The 21,683-nt window shown below is 45.5% G+C and overlaps 1 long non-coding RNA gene across 1 annotated transcript in view; it reads left to right on the top strand.

The window, feature by feature from the left end:
• Nucleotides 1-12,219: 12,219 nt before the first annotated feature.
• Nucleotides 12,220-21,683, top strand: part of LOC109491331 — a 44,079-nt gene continuing 34,615 nt past the window's right edge. Inside the window, exon 1 of the long non-coding RNA XR_002144683.2 lies at nt 12,220-12,269. This is a non-coding gene — a long non-coding RNA (uncharacterized LOC109491331). The remainder of the gene's footprint in view (nt 12,270-21,683) is intronic.

Here is a 21,683-nt window from a genome sequence, read left to right as displayed (position 1 = left end):
GCCCCTTAGAGGAATAACAGAGGATTGCTATGAAGACAAAATGAGATTATATAGGTAAATATATATATGTCCAATGCTGGACACAAAGTGCTCAGATAATGTTGGTTTATTCCTTGCCCAGCCTCCTCACAAAAATACGACTCAAATTACCATGTGAAATACAAAATTTATCCCTGTTTACAGTCAGCAAAAGCAAAAAGTCAAATAAGGAAATATCCTTGACATATCTTAAAGTATAGAACACTACTCAAATTTCAGAGTTCATTAACGTGATTTCAAAGAGGCCTGGTATTTTTCTGCAGAGGGGGAAAAAATCAAGTCAGAAAGTATTCACTACATTCCCACCATGTGCTTATCACTACAGGGGGAAAAAGGTAGAATAATGATTACATAATTAGTATCTTTTGCATACCAAGTACTGCCTACAAATTATCTTTATTCCATGCAATCCTTCAAGCTAGATATTATCCCTCCTTTAAAACAAGGAAATTGAGACACAGAGAGGTAAAGCAAGTTGGCTGAGGTCACACAATCTGGGGTTGGAACTTGGGTCTGTCTGATGGCAGTGGTGAAGTCGATGATACTTATCGAGTGCCTTCTAAGTGCCAGGCAAGGTGCTGACCTCTCCCTCCATCGCTTCATCTACTCCTCTGCTATGCGGCAGGTACTAGGTACAATTATCATGCCCATTTTACAGAGGGGGCAAGATTAAGTAACGAAGTCTCACAATCCCATAGAGGAGGAGTTGGGTGTCCACTCCAGGTCTTGGGGACCCAAAGCCCAAGCACTTACCTGTCACCCCTACTGCATCCTTTGCAGCAAGAGATGCAACTGGTCATCATACAAAACTCTGCATAATTACAAGGGCCTTTGGTTTGTGTGAACAGTCTGACTTTGAGAAGAGATTTGGGGTTTTTTCTGGGCACTACAAATGGTTATTAGCAAACATTCTCTCCTAGGAAGATGTGTTTAATGTTTCCGCGAAGGAGATTACTCCCAACCTCCCATGGCGACCTGATAAACTCAAGGTTATGGGAAATATTGTGTCGAAGAGCATGCGGCTAAAAGAATAAGACAGACTAAAGTATCTTGGATGTAGCTGGAATATCTTCGCCAAGGGAGCACTTGAGTGATTTTATTTGAACTAATTGTAAGACCTAAGAGCATCCTGAGTGATGCCAGCCTTAAAATTAGCGCAGGTAAGTTTATGCTCTGTGAGTCCTGCTGGCGGGATTCTTTCATGGACAGCACCAGTGCATCATGGTCCTTCAGCGACACAACTTTCTTCCAGAGACCCAGTCAAAAGGGAATTGTCAGAAGCTGGGTTTTCACCCCACTGCTTCCCCACCCCTTCTCCATATCAACCTTCAACCTTTGTTTTGTAATAAATCAAAACACTTTTTAATCCTATGAAGAGAAATATATGTTGTCCCCTAACACATGTTACCTGATACAATAGTCACAAACCACATGTGGTTTATTTAAGTATAAATTAGTTAAAATTGCATAAAATTTAAAATTCAGTCTGTCAGTCACACCAGCCTACATTTCACATGCTTCATAGCCACCCGTGGCTATGGATTCTTGATATGGGCAGCACGTATCTAGAACATTCCCATCATCGCAGGAAGTTCCATTGAATAGCACCAATTGACAAGCTACAATCTGAGGCCTAGGACTCGTCTTATGGTGGCTGTTTTAGCTGGGGTTTTCCCAGGAGCGGAGTGGGTGCAAGAATGCAACCGTGAGTAGTTTATTTGAGAAGTACAGGGAGCACCATCAGGGAGGTGATCCAGAGAAGGGCAAACAGCAAATCACCTGCTTAAGTGTGGAGAAACTGAGAGATGGTGTAAAATAACACATCTCTGAATTATCCCTTCCAAAGAGAGGGGGCTGGGGTATTTGTACACCCTTCCTGAGAACTACTTCTAAGGCTCTGAGTTTTCCTGCACTTCTGGTCTACCTGCAGGGGGACAGGGATTTCAGAGGTTGGGCGGCGGTGGAGGAGAAGCCCAGGGGTTCAGAGGCAGAGACTGGCAGCAGACGTTGACGAGAGCCCCCACATTCTGAGAGAGAGGGGTGCTGCACAGCACTGACTGCGGTTCACATGTTTAAGGGTCACATTCTTCCCAGAACTTCGCCTAGAACATTATGTCCATGACACTTTCTTAATGTTTGCACTGCAAGTTTCACATCCTGGGAAATTCTTCAGTCCCAGGAAAACTGGGACAGTTGGTGTCTTAGTCCATTGAGGCTGTTCTAACAAACTGGCACAGCCTGGATGGCTTAAAAACAACAGCAATTTCTCACAGTTTTGGAAGCTGAGACCCAAGATGAGGGTGCTGGCATGATCAGGTGAGGGCTTTCTTCCAGGTGGCTTTCTTCTCATGTGTCACAAGGGGCTAGGGAGCGCTCTTGTGGGGTCTCTTTGATTAGAATACTATTTCTACTCATGGGGGTTCTATTCTCCTGGCCTACGCAACCCCCAGAGGCCCCGCCTCCGAATACCATCACACTGCAGAATGGGATTTCAGCATATGAATTTGGGGTTAACACAAACATTCAGACCCTAGTACTTGGTCACCCCAGATTTAGCAGACTTGATTGAATGGTGGCGGGGGGTTAAGGAAGAGGAAAGGATCAAGAATGAATGACCCATTTCAGACCTGGGTCACTGTGGGGGCTGCCAACGCCTGCACGAAGGAACATAAGAGAAGCTGGGTTTCAAGAGAAGCTGACACCATCGGTTTGGGACAGATGGCACTGGAGGCGTCTTTTGGACATATAGGTAGAGGACACTGAGAGTGGCAAAGGTCACCCTGGGAAAGAAGTAGCTTGATCTCCTGTGATCAGGAATCCTTCCTGGTGAGCAATTTGCTCTCCTTTTATCAAAACCACGTATTTCTCTAGAACACTGATTTAAACATTTGTGACCATTGCCTGAAATGGTTATGAAGGCAACTCTGGCACTCAGAAAGCAGTATCCCATGAATGTTTAGAATTTGCTCATCAGTGCAGCAGTTTGTCATCTAGTAGGGGACAGGGACCTGAGCACAGGGAAGGTTTGATGGCAACTCTCAGTCAAGTTGCAAATACAAGTCTCCTACGTGGGGGAGCCGGCCCCAGGCAGTGGAGGGGTTGTACCCACGGCCAGAGAGTGGGATGCAAGCAGACACCTGGGAGGTGGGAGGAAGGATCTAGAAGCAGGGAGGACTTGGAGAAAAAGAATGACAAGTATTTGGCACCAAGCTTGGCAGACACATCACAGGCCTCAACACTCAAGTGCCCCTTCGCTGATTTGCCTAAGATAGATTCTGGTGGCTCTGATTAACCCCCCATTTACTTTGATGCATTTGCTCCATAGTAACTGCTCACGTTTTATAACGACTCTGACATTCTTTGTTTGGCTTTCTGGGCACACTTACACCAGCCAGGGTGATGCTCGCACTCATAGTTGCTAATACAGTGGATCACTTTCTACTTGACACTCTATTCTAAACACTTTACACTTATTAAGTTGCTTGATCCTCACAGTAACCTGGCAGATAAGGACTTTCATTACTATCTTCACTTTTATAAAAGAGGAGATTGAAGCACAGAGAGATTAGGCAACTTGCCAGAGTCACTTAGCTGGTGAGTGGCAGAGCTGGTATGCAGCCGACATGTCACTGAATAGGGAGCCGGAGAGAGGTGTACGAGCAGGTGCCGGGCTCCGGTACCCCCACAGCCCTCTCCTTCCCAGCCTGCAGACCTGGAGAGCAGCCTCTGCCCTCACACAATGCACCTCTACTTTCCCTGCTGCTGATGCCCGCGTTCCCCTGCCTTTCCTGCGTCCTTCCAAGAAATTCCTGGGCTCCTCCTTCACCCCACATTTTAAAGGAATGATTGAACAGATCAATACCGTTACTCCTCTCCTTCGGCAAGCATAGTCCTTTTGAAGCAGCTGTGTACTGTGCAACATCCACACTCAGAGCGGAAGTCTGGGACCCGAGCTTGACACACAGCATTGTCTTTTTCTCTGTCCTTCTGGTTGTTTCACTTCCTTGGGTCTCCCTGGCTTCCCACATCTAAATGATTAGGTGTTAACTTGGTTGGTGATTTCCAGGGTAGACAAAGGGGTAGCAGAGCCATGGGGCGTAAGGGGGTTGAGGACTGCTTCTAGCTGTGTGGTTTGGGCTGTTCTCGATCACCTTTACCAAAACGTATCTGTCCTGTGTCACCTTTCCCCAGAGCTCTGCCTTCTAGATGACAGAAAGCAATCCTGACAGTTACCACCCCCGCCCCCTGTGATGACAAATGTGACACCCCCCTAGCCCACGGCTTTAGAAGGGCTCATCCCCTTAGAGTGTTGGGTGGAAAAAAGATTGTGAATCATTCCCAGTTCCAGATGATCTTTAAGATCCGTGACAGTGCTTACACTCTACGAGACTACGATTTTGATAAAATGCTAGTGTGAACAGCTAAGTCGCCTCCCTGTGATTTATGCTACACAGCAGAGGAAAAGATAATTAGCCCTAAAAACAATGGAAGGCGTGGGGGAGTGGAGGTGGGGCCGATATGCCAGTGGGTCACATCACGAGACACAGAAATGTTCTGCCTAATAGAGTCAGTGAGAGCTACCCTGGGTTGTCTGGGAGAGGGGTGGAGGGTCATTTTCTCCAACCCCATAGACAGAGGTCTTAAGACTTACATGATAACTCAAAGCTCCTCTGTCCCAGAAACTCTGCTTAGACAGATCTCTGCAGAGGGGGCTGTCCGCTTACTTTATTCCTTCACACCACTGACCAAATCCGTCCCTCCAGTTCTTCAGTGCTATGGGTTAAGTCAATATAAGCATTTACTGAGTATCCACTGAGACTAGAATTAGGGCCAGATGGGGAGCAGGGAAGGAGGGGGCAAAAACGCAAATTAGCTTTAGGCCTTGCTCTTGGGAGGTCTTAGTCCCCCCCTGACACAACTCTTAAGGGGAGGAGAGATTGGGGAATGAACAGAAAACAAGGCCCCCGTTCATTTATTCATTTGCAAGATTTTCCAGGGACAGAGGTGAGGAGCACACCCAGAGTCTGATGGTTTCCTGGGCCAGGGGTGTTGTCCTCTGCCCCCAACTCCAGACCATTCCTGTTTCACCCAGGCCTGACAGTCCATTCCAGTCCACTGGTCAGGGATGACCCACTTCCAGGGCATTTGGACAGTTGTGCTCAGAACTGAATTCTTCCAGCTCCCCTGGAAACTCAGAAGCTGGGCTGCCATCCCCATGAAAAGATAAACACACCGGTTTCATGCTTCTGCCTAAATTCTATTTCTGCAAAATTTCTAACACAGCAGGTCTTTTCTATTACATTAGTAACCCCTGTATGTGAACAGGAGATTCCAGAGAGAAGAGGACAAAAATGCAGAGAAACCCAGGTTTCAGAATGGTTCATGGAGAAAGGAGCCGGCAGGTTGGGCTGTCCAGCCATGGTCCTGACCCTGCAGGAGAACCTGGGGTCTCCGTCTGGCCTGATCCAGGCCGTCAGAGTGGGAGTGAGTGTGATTTCTTTTGCAGCTATATTTGCCATAAGTTATAATATCTGGAGGCCCAAAAACACTGACATTGCCCTGGTTTTCATTTGGTTGACATAGGACTTTGTACCTCTTTTCTTTCTCTTCCTTCCTTCCTTCCTTTTTCTTTCTTTCTTTCTTTCTTTCTTTCTTTCTTTCTTTCTTTCTTTCTTTCTTTCTTTCATTTTCTTTTCTTCCCCTTTCTTTCTTTTTCTTTCTTCCCTTTTCAGGAGATCTAAGGGAAGATACTTTGATGGTGTCATTCTGTGGCACAGTTTGAAAGAGACGGGATGCAAACAAGGCTGAATATGATATGGGGATGGAATCAAAGAGCCGGAAGGGACTAGCTGCTCTGCCCCAAAGCTGAAAGCACTCTGTCCCCCTTCACCAGGGTGGACGATCCTTTGGTCTTTGTCCCTTCCAGGTCACAAGGCCATGGGTACAAAGGGCCTCCATTCAGGCTTCCAAAACAACAACAAGAGCAACAACCCAGCAGAAATCCCGGTCTCCAAGTTAGGCAGGGCGGGCTACTACAAAATCCGCCTGTCCCTCAAATGTTCTGTGTCTCCAGGAACCGGAATGGCTCACAGCCGGAGTTAAGGGGAAATGGATAAAGACAATAGCATATGTGACATCACGCAGGTGAAATGCTTACCATGGTGCCAAGGTTTTGAGCTAACAGGTTTGCCACTTTAAAATATGCAGGGGTGGTGCTGGTCCCATGGTGCCTGCATCAGAGAAGCAGCGGCTTCCTCCTCTGGGCCACAGTCTGTGAAATAGGTCTGATTCCTAAGACTAGAATTATCATCGAACTTTAGAAGAATGCTTTGTGTGTGTGTGTGTGTGTGTGTGTGTGTGTGTGTGTGTGTGTGTGAGAACCCCACATACATGTACACAAACTTTTCAAAACAAATCTCTAAGTGACATAGATGGTGACGCTTCATATGTGTTATACATTCTTCTAGACACCAGGGCAAGAAAAACGTAAGGGACTTAAGTTTCTGGAGTAACAGACTACAGAGCACTAGGAATGTACCGTGTCTCACCACCAGGCCTCCACGCGTCCTCTTCTGAGATCCCCTTCCCACACTCTCTTGTTTTGCTAACTCCTGTGCACCCATCAGCGTAGCTCTGAACATCCTCTCATGCTAAAGTCTTCTCTGGCACCCCAGTTCTTGGTTAGGAGCTTAGCCTAAAAGATGTGACATTTCCTGCCTGCAACTTGACTAAGCTGCCACTGGGACTTGGAGGGACCTCTGCTAGAACTCGGCAGACAGTGCAGAGCAGGTAAGCGCCAGCTGCGAAAGCAATATATCAACAGTCATCCCTTAGCAAATGCTTGCTGGGGGCAGCGGCTCTCCCATGGGCTAGGTGCTTTAATATCACGTTTAAATTCTCACCTAGGTAGGTATGCATGAGTCCAGCTTACAGATAAGGAAACTGGGGCTCAGAGAGGGGAAAAAAAACCCTCCCCAAATGGGGATGTGATATACAGCATGGTGACTATAGTTACCAATACTGTATTACATATTTGAAAGTTGCTAAGTAGAACTTTAAAGTTCTCATCACGAGAAAAAAAAAATTTGTCAGGTGATGGATGTTAACTAAACTTTTTATGGTGATCATTTTGCATGTACGTATTATCAGGCCGTTACTTTGTATACCTGAAACTAATATAATGTTCTATGTCAATTATACTTCAATAAAAAAGAGAGATTGGTATTCACTTATATTTAAATTGTAGTCATGTAACAGTGAATGAAACCAAGTTGCATCATTTAAAACAAGTTCCTTAAGTCAAACAACTATCAAATGGCAAAGCAGGTGTTTGAACACAGGACTTGGGCCAGTGTCCACAGTCTTTACCACTGTGCTAAGTTGCTTCCTTTACGTGCTCCCAGGCTTTCTGTGGAGCTTTCTCAGCCCACGCGTGTGGACAAAGATTCTAAAACAAAGCAATAGGACCATTTTGTGCTAATAGCTTCCTGCCTCCTTTGTAAGCCTTGGTCAGAATCCTGGCAGCAACAAATCAAGACCTAAATTCTGAAGAAGCAATGCCTAGGCATCACTGGGCCATGCAAAGATCTGGGCAATTGGCCCAGGGAAGGTGTGTGCTTTGCTTGGGGTAGGTCAGCATTTCTATTCATGCTCCATTGACTTCTAGACAAAATTTATGCAAGTCCTAAAAGCTGGAAGCCCTGCCTTGGGTTTAACCCACACACAGTCTCTTCTTTCTGATTTTTTAAAGATGTGTTTTTATTTTTGTTTTTTTAATTAAGTTTTTTATTTTAATTCCAGTATAGTTAACATATGGTTTTATATTAGTTTCAGGTGTACAATATAGTGTTTCATTGAGTCTATACGTTACTCAGTGCTCACCATGCTAAATGTACTCTTTAATCCCCGTCATGTGTTTCTCGCCCGTCTCTCCACCCACCTTGCCTCTGGGAACAATCAGTTTGTTCTCTATAATTAAGAGCCTATTTCTTGGTTTGTCTCTCTCTCTCTCTTTTTCCCCTTTGCTTGTTTGCTTCTTAAGTTCCATTTATGAGTAAAATCACATGGCATTTGTCTTTCTATGACTTATTTCCCTTATCGTAATATTCTCTAGCTCCATCCATGTCCTTACAAATGGCAAGATTTCATTCTTTTTTAATGGCTGAATAATTTTCCATTGCATATATATATACACCACATCTTTATCCATTCATCAGTTGATGGACACTTGGAGTGCTTCCATAATTTGGCTATTGTAAATAATGCTGCTATAAAGACAGGGGTGCATATGACCTTTTGAATTAGTGTTTTTGTTTTTTTTGGGGTAAATACCCAGTAGTGTGGTTGTTAGATCCTGGGGTAGTTCTATTTTTAACTTTTTGAGGCACCCCCATACTGTTTTCCAGAGTGGCTGTAGCAGTTTGCATTCCCACCAACAGTGCATGAGGGTTCCTTTTTCTCCACATCCTCATCAATACTTGTTTCTTCTATTTATCATAGAGTATCAAATTAGATTTAATCCAATGTATTAACAAAAGCATAATATTCTATAGTAAACAAAGATTTCCAACGTACTGTATAACTAAATAAGAAGTCAGTTAAATACTTGGTTTGGTGAAGGGCAAACATGAGTCACTGCCACCTACTCCCATAAATTCATGCTGCTTCACATTTAAGGGAAAACCCAGTATAAGGGTCTCCCCTACCCTACCCATTAGAAATGCACTGAAGAGTGACAAGTCCAGGGAAGAAGAGAAGAAGCTATATAGCAAGTTAGAGCTGAAGTCAAAATTCTACTTTCATTGTCCTGGAGGAAGTGGAAGGGATATTGGTCATGTTCAACAGGTCTACATGGAAGACAGTTTGATCATAGAACAGCCCAGAATAAGACTTCATTTGCAGGGCATGGTGAGCATGGCCAAGTCCTAATTCTTTCTTGGGGTTTGGAAGCATCTCTGGTCATGTACCCATGTATAGGTTTGAAAGATATTAATGCTGTGCCCCAGGCCCTCCCACAGATGCCACAGTGGCTCCTGCCTTAAGGTGATTAAAAAGATGGCTCTCCTTTCCTTAGATAGTCTGGCTCAGTACCAGGAGTAGAGGTAGGGAGGTATCGTCAACTCCAATGAGTTGACTCCACAGTTTATCCCACAAATGGATGCATTAGGCTTTTTAGAACCTCAATGAGATCTGCAGTAATAGGCAATCACCTTTGTGCACCTATATGAGACATCGCTTACGTGTCTCTTGGGTTTGACTCAAAAGGTTGAAAGCTATTCTGTTGTTCTGGAGGACAAATGCAATTCCTCTTAAGTTATAAACTAGCATTTAGGTCCTATAGTTGAACATGTCTCCACACCATGCCCTGTTTCTGGCTTCCATATAGACAGATGCATTGCCCTGCTGCATGGAATATTCCATCTCAGCCAGTTGGCAGTAACCAGTGGTTAACTTCCTTTTTTTTTTTTTTTAAAGATTTTATTTATTTATTTGACAGAGATAGAAACAGCCAGCGAGAGAGGGAACACAAGCAGGGGGAGTGGGAGAGGAAGAAGCAGGCTCACAGCAGAGGAGCCTGATGTGGGGCTCGATCCCATAACGCTGGGATCACGCCCTGAGCTGAAGGCAGACGCTTAACCGCTGTGCCACCCAGGCGCCCCTAACTTCTGATACTCAATCTGTGAAACACAATCATAAAGTTCCTAGGCAGTAAACTTGACACTTCCACTTACCTCATACTTGATTAGGAAGTTATAGAGGTCTCTTGGGGCACCTGGGTGGCGCAGTCGTTAAGCGTCTGCCTTCGGCTCAGGGCGTGATCCTGGCGTTCTGGGATTGAGCCCCACATCAGGCTCCTCTCCTGGGAGCCTGCTTCTTACTCTCCCACTCCCCCTGCTTGTGTTCCCCTGGCTGTCTCTGTCAAATAAATAAATAAAATCTTTAAAAAAAAAAAAGGAAGTTATAGAGGTCTCAACATCTTGATAGTTACTGGCAGAGGCCAAAATCCTTTCATGAGCAGGAAGCAGGCTGGAATATCTTCTTTCTCATTTTTGAGGTTTAAAATTCTTCTTTTATTCAAAGTTGTGTTTCTGATGAAGAGGCCTAAAGGAGGATTTGAAAATGTCAGACACCATCAGTCACAAAGAGAGAAGCCAAAGGGACCCATCTGAGGCACCAGATGTGTAGAACTTCGGATGCTGGTGCGGTTTTCTATTTAATGCAATGGAAAAATGTCATCCTGAGTCGTGCCTCTGTTGTTTCTCACCCCCATCCCACCACGCACACACTGGTGAGGTGGTAGCCAGAGGTAATATTGGCACAGTAGTGAAGAGCAGGCCTTTGAAAAGACTGGCCTCCCCTGCTTGCTACTTGTATGAGCCTGAGTGAGTCCATGTTGAAGCTGAAATTCCTCCTCTGTAAAACGGGGGCATCCATGCTCCCCTCAAAAAGATGTTGAGGAAATTAAATAACATCATGTATATAAAACATTTAACAGCAATACCTAGAATACAATGAATATTATAGTTTGGTAAACAAATCTGGTGAACTGCATATTAGCCAATGAGAGGTGTTCGGTTCTATTGCAATTCCTTGGACTCACTTCAAATTCCCTTTTCACAAGAAGCTTCCTATGACAGAATAGGACTTACATTTTTCTAGAGGTAGAAGTACATAGAGATTAGGTCCCACCGGAGTGCACAGAGCAGGAGGAAAGGAGAGGGAAGGAGGATAATGGATAGAGTGGTCAGAATTCCACGTGGCTCCCAAGATTCCCACCCCTTAGTATACATGCCGTTAGCCCCCTTCTCTTATATGAGCAGGATGTGGGAATGTGATGGGACAGTCAGGCCTGTGATTCATTTTTGTTACATACAATTCCATCTTAGCCGGACTGGCAGGAAAGATTTGTCCCCCTGGCCTCAAAGAGGGAAACATATCGCCATGTTGAGAACTGCTCATGGGGGCACATGACAAAGATGCAGGGGAGGCCTCCAGGAGCTGAGAGCCCCCCTGCTTGACAGCTGGCAAGAAAGCAGAAACCTCAGTCCTACAACTCCCAGAACTAAATTCTGCCAACTCCCTGAATGAACTCGGATGAGGCCCCTGGGCTCCAGATGAGATCACAGGGCAGCTGATGTCTTGACCTCAGCCTAGTGAGGCGGTGAGCAGACAGCCCATGTATGCCTGGGCTTCTGATCCCACGGAGACCTGGACATAATAAATGGGTGTGGTTGTAAGCCGCTACATTTGTGGTGATTTGTTGTGTGGCATAGAAACCTCTCTAGAAAGAAAGGGCAGTGATTAGAATTTCTTCTTGCCTCTTCTCTTGCTTCTCCCACAAGCAGAGACGGTACTCAGGGAAGTCATGGAAGAGGTGCCCAAGGTTAAGCAAGAGTCTTCCAGCTTTTGGCACTCATGGCCCTCCACCGCTCTGGCCATTCTTCTCTTGCATTCCGGCCTGCCTCCAATCTCCAATCAGAGAGATTTTTCTTTTCTTTTCTTTTTTTTTTTTTAAAGATTTTATTTATTTATTCGACAGAGATAGAGACAGCCAGCGAGAGAGGGAACACAAGCAGGGGGAGTGGGAGAGGAAGAAACAGGCTCATAGCAGAGGAGCCTGATGTGGGGCTCGATCCCACAACGCCAGGATCACGCCCTGAGCCGAAGGCAGACGCTTAACCGCTCTGCCACCCAGGCGCCCCCAGAGAGATTTTTCTAAAATTAAAATCAGATCACGTTACTGCCCCATAAACCCTTCGGCGGGTTCCCCACCAGCCGCAAGTCAGAGCAACTCTCAAGGTGTGCAAGGCTCTGGCACCGTTCCTTAGGAACGCTCTGGGCACTTAGAGAACAACCAACAGAGGCCGCAGCAAACAAAGGCATTTGATGCCTTCACACAGGCGAGGTCTAGAAACAGGCCATCAGAGTGGAAGCAACACTTCCTCCTCATCAAGACTCCACTTTCCACCTTCCCACGCCACCCTCCTCACTGAGAATGCGGGTTTACCCCCTCAAAGGGGCCAGCGGCTTGCTATCTGCCACTTCTGTCTTCCGAGAGGCAGCAAGCGCGGCGGAAGCAGCCAGGACAGCTTTCCGCCGTAGGAGAGGAGAGCGCTCCGCGCCAAACCCCCAGCCAACCGGAGCGCGCGCGTCATTGGCCACAACTGTCACGTGGTCCGTCCCCGCGGCAAGGGAGAGGGAGAAAATGCTGGTTAGCTTTTCCAGTCATGGTAAGCGGTCCGGGGAGGAGGGGGCGGGAGGGACGGTCATTGGTGGCCATCTCCTATCCCGCCCAGGCACCATTCCGAGAGCCCCATGGCCCTTCTTGGCTTCTGACTCTGGAATGTTCTCCCCGCCTGGCCAGCCTGGCCAAGCCCGGCTCCCCTCCCCCCAACCGCCCCCTCCCCCCAGCGCTGCTCCCGCCATCTTCCAAGAGCCCCGAGGCTCCTCCAGCTGCCCAGCAGGACTTCCCGCAGCCCTCGAGCCCATCAGCGGGCACCCCCTTGCGCGAGGGCCCTCGTCACACTGTGGGCTTTTGGAGGATAGTACTGTGCCTCCTTCGGATTGTCCCCGATTTCAGGCCTAAACCCTTAGTCATACCGCCTTTGCTTTTTTCCATGTCCCGTATCCGATGCGTAGCAAAGCCTGTCAGTTCCATCTTCAGAACACATTCAGACTTGCCATGCTCCCCACCTCCTGGCCACCCCCTGCCTGCCCCCACCCCCCAACTCCAGCCTCTAACTCCTACTGCAGGGCCCTCAATGGATCTTCCTGCTTCCGCCTCCCAAGTCCCCCACCCCCCACCCGGTCGGTGGTTACCGCATCAGATTATGTCATTCTTCTGCCCTAAAACCCTGAAATGGCTCCCCATTTCACTCAGAGTTGAAGTGAAAGGCCTCCTCACTTCCTGTAAGGCCTGTGTCATCTGCCTCTACCCCTTATTTCCTGATCTCATCTCCCAGTACTCTCCCCCTGACGAGCACATCCAAGCCACATTACTGACTCCTCACCAGTCCTTTCAAACACTGTCGTGCCTCAGGGCCTTTGCACAGCTATCCCTCTGTCTACAGGGCTCTACCCCAGACATCTAGGTGGCATGCTCCCTTATCTCCCACAGGTCTTTATTTGATGTCGTCATTACAGTGAGCCCTTCCCTAATCACCCCATTTTAAATTGTGATGCCTTCCTAACACACCCCTTGTCTCTTCCAGTCTTGTTTTTCTTCAAGCACTCAGCTAACATAGTATGTAATTGATGTACATAATTTGTTCTTTGAACTATAAGTCCCATGAAGGCAGCTTTGTTCTCTGCTCTGTAACTGGCACCTAGATCACATACTAGTTGCCCACAAATATTGATAATGGATTGGTTGGATGAATGGAAGTTTGCGTCTTCAGTACAATACCTGGCCCCTAGTAAACGATCAGTACATGTGTTAAACTCATGAACAAATAACTGACTGAACTCAGAAGTGCAGATTGGAGAGAACAAATGCGCTGTGCAAGGTCTCTGTGAAGAAACTGGCATTGGGACAGTGTGTCAGGAACCAAGCATCACAGCGCTGGGAGCAGGAGTGTGGGGACAGGAAGAGAAGGAGGGCAGTGCCGTTCAAGCCATTCATTCCATCCAGGATTAAGTGCAATTAATCCCCCAAAAGGCAACTCAGTTCTGTTTTCTCTTTCATCCCTCAAGTTCAAGTTCTATTAGCAAAAGCTGCTGCCCACGGCGTGAATCTTGATTTAGCCAGTAGGAGGAGGGCTGGTTTTGTGCAGATGGAGGAAAAACACAAGAATAGGAAGCCCCACTGACTTTGGTGGGTAGGCAGCAGAACAAAGGTCCAATTGTGCTGGTGTGTAGCCTGGTCAAAGATAAAGTGCGGAGGAGAAAAAAAGGGAAAAGAAAGGGTCTGGTGCAGAGCCCCAAATCTGGTCACTTCTGTAATGCAAGCTGTGTTTTTGACCCATTCTAACTGCTCTTGGTTGTGCGTGTCATAGAGTCAAATCTGGGCAAATCTGGTGGCTGTTTGGGAATCTGATTCAACCTGGATACATTTTGTACCAGGTCTCTCTCCAGTGTGTGTTTCTCCAGTGAGTGGTTTAATTACCTCAGACCTGGATTCCAGAAGATACTGTGTGTCTCACCTGCTCAAAGTCAGAAACCATTAATACCAGTGAGATTGCAGGGAAGATGCACTTTGTGAGTTTCTGAATATTCATGTCAATGAGTTTCACACAGAGCGTCTCCAAAGTGGGAAGAAACTTAAGCCTCTGGACACACATGAAGCCACAAGTGACCCTAGATGCGGGGGGTAATTTACAATCTTTAAGGTGAAACAAGAACAAATATGTATTTCAGGTGCAAAGTACTATAGAACTCTAGTCTCCATATGTATGGTTCTGAGTTTTCTTTTTGTTTTTGTTTTGTTTTGTTTTGTTTTTATCATCACCTGCAGAGAGACTGCAAATCCTGTGTTGAAAAAGCTATCATATGACTCTACGTATTTCCATTCCCTTTGAATCCATAAAACACTTACAAATCTGAAGAATGTTTTCTTGTGAAATACTCTCGATTAAGACACACGGGGAGCTTAATTTTGTTGATGTTGTAAAATAGGCGCCTTATAGGTGCTTAGTGTTATATTTAAGAATAAATTGTCCCGAGAGCAGCATAAAATGAAAGAACTCAAATAACAGAAGCCTGTTTTCATATTTGTCTAATTATAATTTTACAAGTGATATAAAAATGTAATAAAATTATACAGCAATTAAGTTTTTATTAATTTTAAAACCTATAAGAGATGATTTGGCTGCTGTGTTTCCATGTTCTTGGAGCACAGCTTTTTCAGATTAATACTAAAACTTCACTATTTCTATTTGTCATAAAATAGAGTCCCTGGCACATTGCTGTTACCAGCTTTTCTTGTTAGAGGAGAGTTCTGCTGGCAAAGAATTTATAATCTCATTCTTAGAAATTCTAGACGTTTGCCTGACCTACATGTTTATTAAATCCTTCTGAAACTTCCTTGAAAGGAAAAAAAAAAAAAACCTTGAAAACGGTGATAAAATTTCCTTTAAAAGCCTTTAATGGAAAATGGATCATGACATTAATCAAAGACCACTTTTTTTCACATTTGAACTGTTGACTTTATTAATTTCCTAATCTGAATTTTTTAAAAGGGTGTAGTAAATGATCAGAATTCTATAGTTCCTCTTAAATATTAATTCTGCCAGGTTTTTTTTAGAAGAAGCCTGGTAAGTAATCAGTTTCTGTTAAACTTCCTTTCAATGTTCTCAAAAAAGATTAATAGAAATTGTTTATAAATCACTTTAATTTTCTTGAAAGGAAAAAAGAATGTGAATTTAAAACAATGAGTAAGTGTGGCTCCATACCTCATAGCATCATCAGGCAGCCACAGCTGTCCCCAACTTTCTGGGATAATCCTGATCCAAGTCGTTTTATTTTTTCCACTGTTGGCAGTGGGTTAAATGTATAGCTGAATGAGATTTAAATTTGATGAGCTTTCTTTTTCATAAAACCAAGGTCAGAAGTTAGCAAGAGGGGCGCCTGGGTGGCACAGCGGTTGGGCGTCTGCCTTCGGCTCAGGGCGTGATCCCGGCGTTATGGGATCGAGCCCCACATCAGGCTCTTCCGCTATGAGCCTGCTTCTTCCTCTCCCACTCCCCCTGCTTGTGTTCCCACTCTCGCTGGCTGTCTCTATCTCTGTCGAATAAATAAATAAAATCTTTAAAAAAAAAAAAAAAGAAGTTAGCAAGAGCCATTGGTGAGACCACATATCCTGTAATTTTTTTTTAAGATTTATTTATTTATTTATTTATTTATTTATTTATTTGAGAGAGAGAGAGTGCGCGTGTGTGCGGAGAGCGTGGTTTCAGGGGAGGGTTTGAGATTCAGAAGGAAGAGGAAGAGGGATAGAATACCAAGCAGATTCTGTGCTGAGGGCAGAGCCCAATGTGGGGCTTGATCTCACAACCCCGAGATCATGACCTGAGCCAAAACCAAGGGTTGGATGCTCAACAGACTAAGCCACCCAGGCTCCCTATCCTGTATTTAGTTTGGAAAATATTGTCACTATGACCATGAACTTTTGTTTTGTTTTGAGATTTTATTTCTTTAATCTCTACCTCCAACGTGGGGCTTGAACTTACAACCCTGAGATCAAGAGTCGCATGCTTTCCTGACTAAACCAGCCAGGCGCCATGACCATGAACTTTTTATTGAGAACTATAATACTAGAGTTGATAGGATTGTTTTAATTTCTTCCTACTTCTCTGAAAGAATGCCAAGTAAAAGGGGTATGCAAAATCTCTTCAAAACTGGATGGTAAATTTGCTTCCCGCAGGACCACATTCCCAGGTCTTGGGGTTAAGAGATGGGGAGAGGAGGACCCCAGGCCTCAGGACATGGAGCGCCAGGTCCAGCCAAGGCTCCAAGCTACCAAGTGGGTTGTTCAAAGTCCCTGTTTGCTCCCTTGCAACACGGGATACTGTACCTTCCTCCTCCTTGGATTTTTTTCGGGATTGTATGAGATGAAACTACGCTAGAAACCACTTGGCTGTCTGTTGTGAGCCAAGGCAACCTGGGCTTGCGGGCCTGAGGACCCTGTGCAGGAGCTCAGCTGAGATACCTGTGCAGCTGAGCTGGGCTGGGAGGCCACAGCCAGCACAGAGCCAGTCCCCCCGGGGGCTTCCTCAATGGCAGGAGAGAGTGGGGAAGACAGAGCAGGGCTGAGGCACCAAAGGACTGTGCACTTGAGGGCCTGCTATGTCTGCTCAGATCCAAATATCTGGGGTGAGCTGTATGTGTTCCTTGACTGCAAGGTTGACCTTTGGCTGTGTGGGGGAGATGGTCTGTGGGACCACCCAAAAGAAAACACCCAGGGCTATGAACTGTAAAGTGCCAAGATGCATGGTCCTCTTCTTTCATAAATTCACATGAGTAAAAAGTAACTAATAATGTTCATCCTCTCTTTCTATCAGCTCTCTCCCCAGCTCTCACCCCGCCTTTAAGAACCCAGTTTTCTTACTCCTGGGAAGAAAGAGAGCAGCTCTTTCTGCTGGTTGCAAATGTTCCTACGTAAAATCCTGAGTTCTAGTTACACAAATGAAAGGGAAATCTTGTGATCAGACCCAGATTCGCTGTGTCACCTGTATATAATTGTATGCAATTAAAACCTCTCATTGAACCAACTGCAGACCGGTTTGGACATGTAGCATGTAACAGTGATCTGAGCACAGTGTAACCTTGGATACCAAGAAACCCAACTTTCTCAGTCTTGTTGCTAAGGCAACGGGACAGAGGTGGGTGTGGGGGAGCCTAGTGTGTCTATCTATGTGCTGTGCTGCCAGCAGGCGGAAATGGGATGGAGGGGTAGGGAGGGTTTTGGGCTGCCCACCTCCCTAAGGCCTTAACTGAAAAGGCTGAAGGGATAGCGTAATATCCTGCGTCACGGATAGCAGGGGAATCTCTAAGGGAGACGCTATTTTACACTCCTAGAGGGGTACGTGGCAGACAGGGTAGTCTGGGGAGAGGTGGCTAGAGGTGGGGTGAAGGAGAGAGATGCTGGTGAGCTGAAAAGGGTGGAGTAGGGGGAGACAGCAGCTCCCCAGCCACATGAAGGCTGGATCCCGATACTGCTGGTTATTGGTACTGTGCCTGCACTCTTATATTGCTGGCACAGAACCAAACATGAGGGAATCTAGAACAAAATCCTAGCCACAAAATTCACACTAGTGAATTATGCATGTTAGCCTGGTTAATCCTATAATGAACCACCAGGGAATGGTTGAAAAGTAAAGCTGAAGGCTTTAGAATATTCTAAAGATCAGGTAAAAGGAGAGAAAGTTACTAAAAGAAGAAAGAATCTGCTTCTACCCCATCGCTAGTTTGATCCAAGACCTTGTGTTTATTCTGCTTCTATCAGATTTGATCTTCAGAGCGCAGTACCCTCTTTAAGTGTAGGAAGGCAACAGCCCTTGTTCTCCTTCAGGGCATGGTGGGAGAAGAGGGTCCCTAATGGCATCTGGATTGTAGTGGAGAATCGCTGTCATGTGCCCTCAATCCAGGCAGTTCCTCCAGGGCCAGGCGTTCATGACCCCGAACCACCTGTGTCTACCCCCATTCATGTATCATTTATAACTTATTATTTTGTTATAATGATTTAGAACTTTTTTAAAATATAGGGAAATTGACCAAAACACAGAGACAGTGGGACACTGAAGTAATCACAAAGTGAAAAATTCATAGAATTTTGGATGAAGGGCAAGGCCAGTCAAGGAGCAGATAGGAATTTTCTATTGGCTCAGCGATTAGACCCAATCAGAGCCAATGCTATTCAGTGGTGACCATTGCAGGGACTTCTGGAAAAGGGACCACTCTCCCTGCTGGACTTGGGGGCTACTGTGGCCATCTTGCCCTGCTGTGGAGCTCAAGTATGAAGCCAACACACAGAAGAGTGGAGCCGAAAGACGTGGCAGAGTCCTGAGTCCTCATGACCTTGTGTGAGGCCCTCTCACGCTGCTCAGTTGTGCCTGAATCCAGACTCCCCTTCAGCTCTTCAGTCTGGTGAGTCAACATATTTGTTTGTGGCACGGGCAAGTGATGTAGCCCAAAACCAAAGGTTATATTCTGCCTCAGGTGGGGATGAGGCAGAGGTGGTGGGAAAGTCAGTGGCTAAGTACACAGGCCTTGCAAGTAGGAGTAGCATGACTGATACGTAGAGGAGGCAGGAGAGGAGTAGAAGTTAGTTGGGCGTAGTGGTTATAAGTCTAAATGAGACATAAGTGAAGCATTCCTAGTTTTCTTCTTTTTTGTTTTCCATGTGGTTAAAAATTTTGTGATTTTTTAAAAAAAAAGATTGATGGGGGCGCCTGGGTGGCACGGTCGTTAAGCCTCTGCCTCCGGCTCAGGGTGATCCCGGCGTTGTGGGATCGAGCCCCACATCAGGCTCTTCCGCTATGAGCCTGCTTCTTCCTCTCCCACTCACCCTGCTTGTGTTCCCTCTCTCGCTGGCTGTCTCTCTGTCTGTCAAATAAATAAATAAAATCTAAAAAAAAAAAATTGATGTATTAGAAAGCACGCATGCATCGGGGGGAGGGGCAGAGAGGGAGGGAGAGAGAAACTCAAGCAGACTTGGCGCTAAGCGTGGAACCCGACATGGGGCTCGATCTCATGACCCTGAGCTGATGACCTTAGCTGAAACCAAGACTTGGCTGCTCAACCAACTGTGCCACCCAGGCGCCCCCAAAATTTGTGATTTTTATATACCGTTGCAGAAATACATAATTGGATCTTTTATTTAACAATCTACGGCACTGACTTAGTTTCTTTGCACAGTTCTATCATAGTTTCAAAAAGCTGAAGGGAGGAATGTACCCCCCTGTCCCTGCACATCCCATGCCATGCTCCTCTGCCCCCCTCTCCCATGCCATGTTTATGTAGCATATGCTCTCTTTAGGGCATGTTTTATTTCCCCCTTCAACCATCCTGGGCAAAAGAACCCTTTACATAGGTGCTGCTTTGTCCCCCAGATTTGCTGCCCCAATTTAACTGGCTGGGCCGGGGCTCACCACTACCCTCCCTTTCCTCTTAAATTCCTGTTGTCTGGCAACAGAAGGACAGATTCTCTGGCTGTCTTCAAGTGTGTCATTCTCAGCCTCACTTCTGCTTTTAGAACAATCAGTAAATGTGGTTTCATCTGCCTTGGGTTTGTATCTCTTTTCCAAAGTGGATTTAGAAGAACACAAGTCCCATAAGATGTTTCTCACAAACAGAGCTTGAAATCCAATTTGGAAAATATTGCACACTGTAACCCCTCTTAGAGATTCACTGTACACTTTCATTTTGAGGCTTTGAGAGTCCTACAGTTTAAATTTTGCTTAGCCCACCTTTTCTCATATTTGGCTAGCAAGGGATTTTCTTTAATGTTGTGTTGCTAACATTCTTCAGAGCAGGCATTCCTTAGAGCATGCTCTGAGAATGTCTGGTTTAAAATAGACTCTGATCAATGAATTACACACAATCTTCTATTAACTCTACTACTGTTGTAAGAATGTAACTTCAAATCATTTGAAGCAGGTTAGAAATGTTCTTTCGCCTTCTGCTTTGATGAAAGCAGATGTTTTTTATGTGCAAATGGCTCTGAATCCATCATTTTCATTATTTTTCATTATTTTTCATTATTTTTCTTAAATCCCGCAATTCCAACTGTTCCTCATGCAGTAACCATGCAGGAAGCCAAGTGAGAAGAGGACTAAGATAGGTCTCTGGATTTGCTCTAAGGGAAAATGGATGATATAAGCAGGAATAAAGGTAATAGCTGAAAATATGCAAGCTGTGCGGTAGTGCTTAAGTCTGTAATGATGGCATTGAGAGTGTTAGCAGAGGCAGCGTGGACTCGTTCATTATTGCTGTCTTCTCCCCAAAGGTCAGAGGAATACGGAGACAAGGAAATGGAGAGGCAGAGAGCTTTTTGAGAGTTCAAGACAGGGATCAGACAAGACATCTTTTCCTTCTTGTTCCCAGGGTGAAGCCACATATATGATTATGTTTTGAACACTACATGTGCCAAGTACAGGGCGAAGAGTTTAATATACAGTATCTGGTTTAATCCCCACAAAGGCCCTGAGAATGTAATTTATCACTATTTTGCAGATGCGGAAACTGAGATTTAGAAGCTGACCTAAGGCCATAAATGTAGTAAACTGGCAGAGCCCCTGTGTCTCTTTACCAGGAAGCTGCAAAGTCGCATGTCACCTTGGCAGTGGCCAGCCAGCTCACCCCACTTTGTCCCAAAGGGATGGCATGGGAGTGTAGCAGGTGTGGCCAAGACTTCAGGCCCTCAGCCTGAGAAGGCTGATCCATGTTGATAGCCATAGGCTGGGACTTGGGCAACTGAGCACCTGTCTGGAAGGAGACTGAAAGCTAGCTGGTTGTCTCCAAAGACTTACGAGCAGTTTTCAAAGTCTCCAGATAGGTGCTAGAAGGAGAGAAATGTAATTGGTGTATTTGACTCACATTTTCATTTTTTAGCAGCATAAAAATGAATTACTTTTATAATTAAGCGAGGCTTTTTGACTTGAATAAAAATACAAGGGAAGTAAATAGGGGAAAAAAACTAGTCTTTGGGGGGGTAATAATTGTGTAATAATTAACTACTATTAAGAAAAAGTAGGAAACAACACCTTTTAAGTTTTTTTATGAACCAGGGAATTTTGATGAGGATGAGAGGAAAGAAGTTCTGGGCCATCTGCAACACAGTCTTCAGCGAGGGAGGGATGCTCACAAGGAGTTGGGGTGCGCCTGGAGGTGGTAAAGAAAGGAGGGGGAAATATCTTGGGGGAGCATTATCTCACAGGCCACCTATTTCTTCACCTTCACCTGCTGTCAGAGAGCTGGGGCTGAGTCATCCTAGCAAAGGCACACATTTACCTTACATATCCATCTGTTGAACTTGCCTATTATCTAACTTTGCCTGGTAGTATTGTTAACGACGTATGTGTCTCACACCCCCACTATTTCATACTTCCATATGCCACTTACATAAGCAACGGTAAGCATGAGAATCTGGAGTCAGACTGACCTGGGTTCCAACGCTGGCTTTGCATTTGACCTTGGACAAATTGCTT

Source organism: Ailuropoda melanoleuca, chromosome 9 (genome assembly GCF_002007445.2).
Source record: "Ailuropoda melanoleuca isolate Jingjing chromosome 9, ASM200744v2, whole genome shotgun sequence".
NCBI classification, from domain to species: Eukaryota; Metazoa; Chordata; class Mammalia; order Carnivora; family Ursidae; genus Ailuropoda; species Ailuropoda melanoleuca.
Note: the sequence above shows the minus strand (reverse complement) of the source record. Positions and strands in the feature narration are given on the sequence as shown.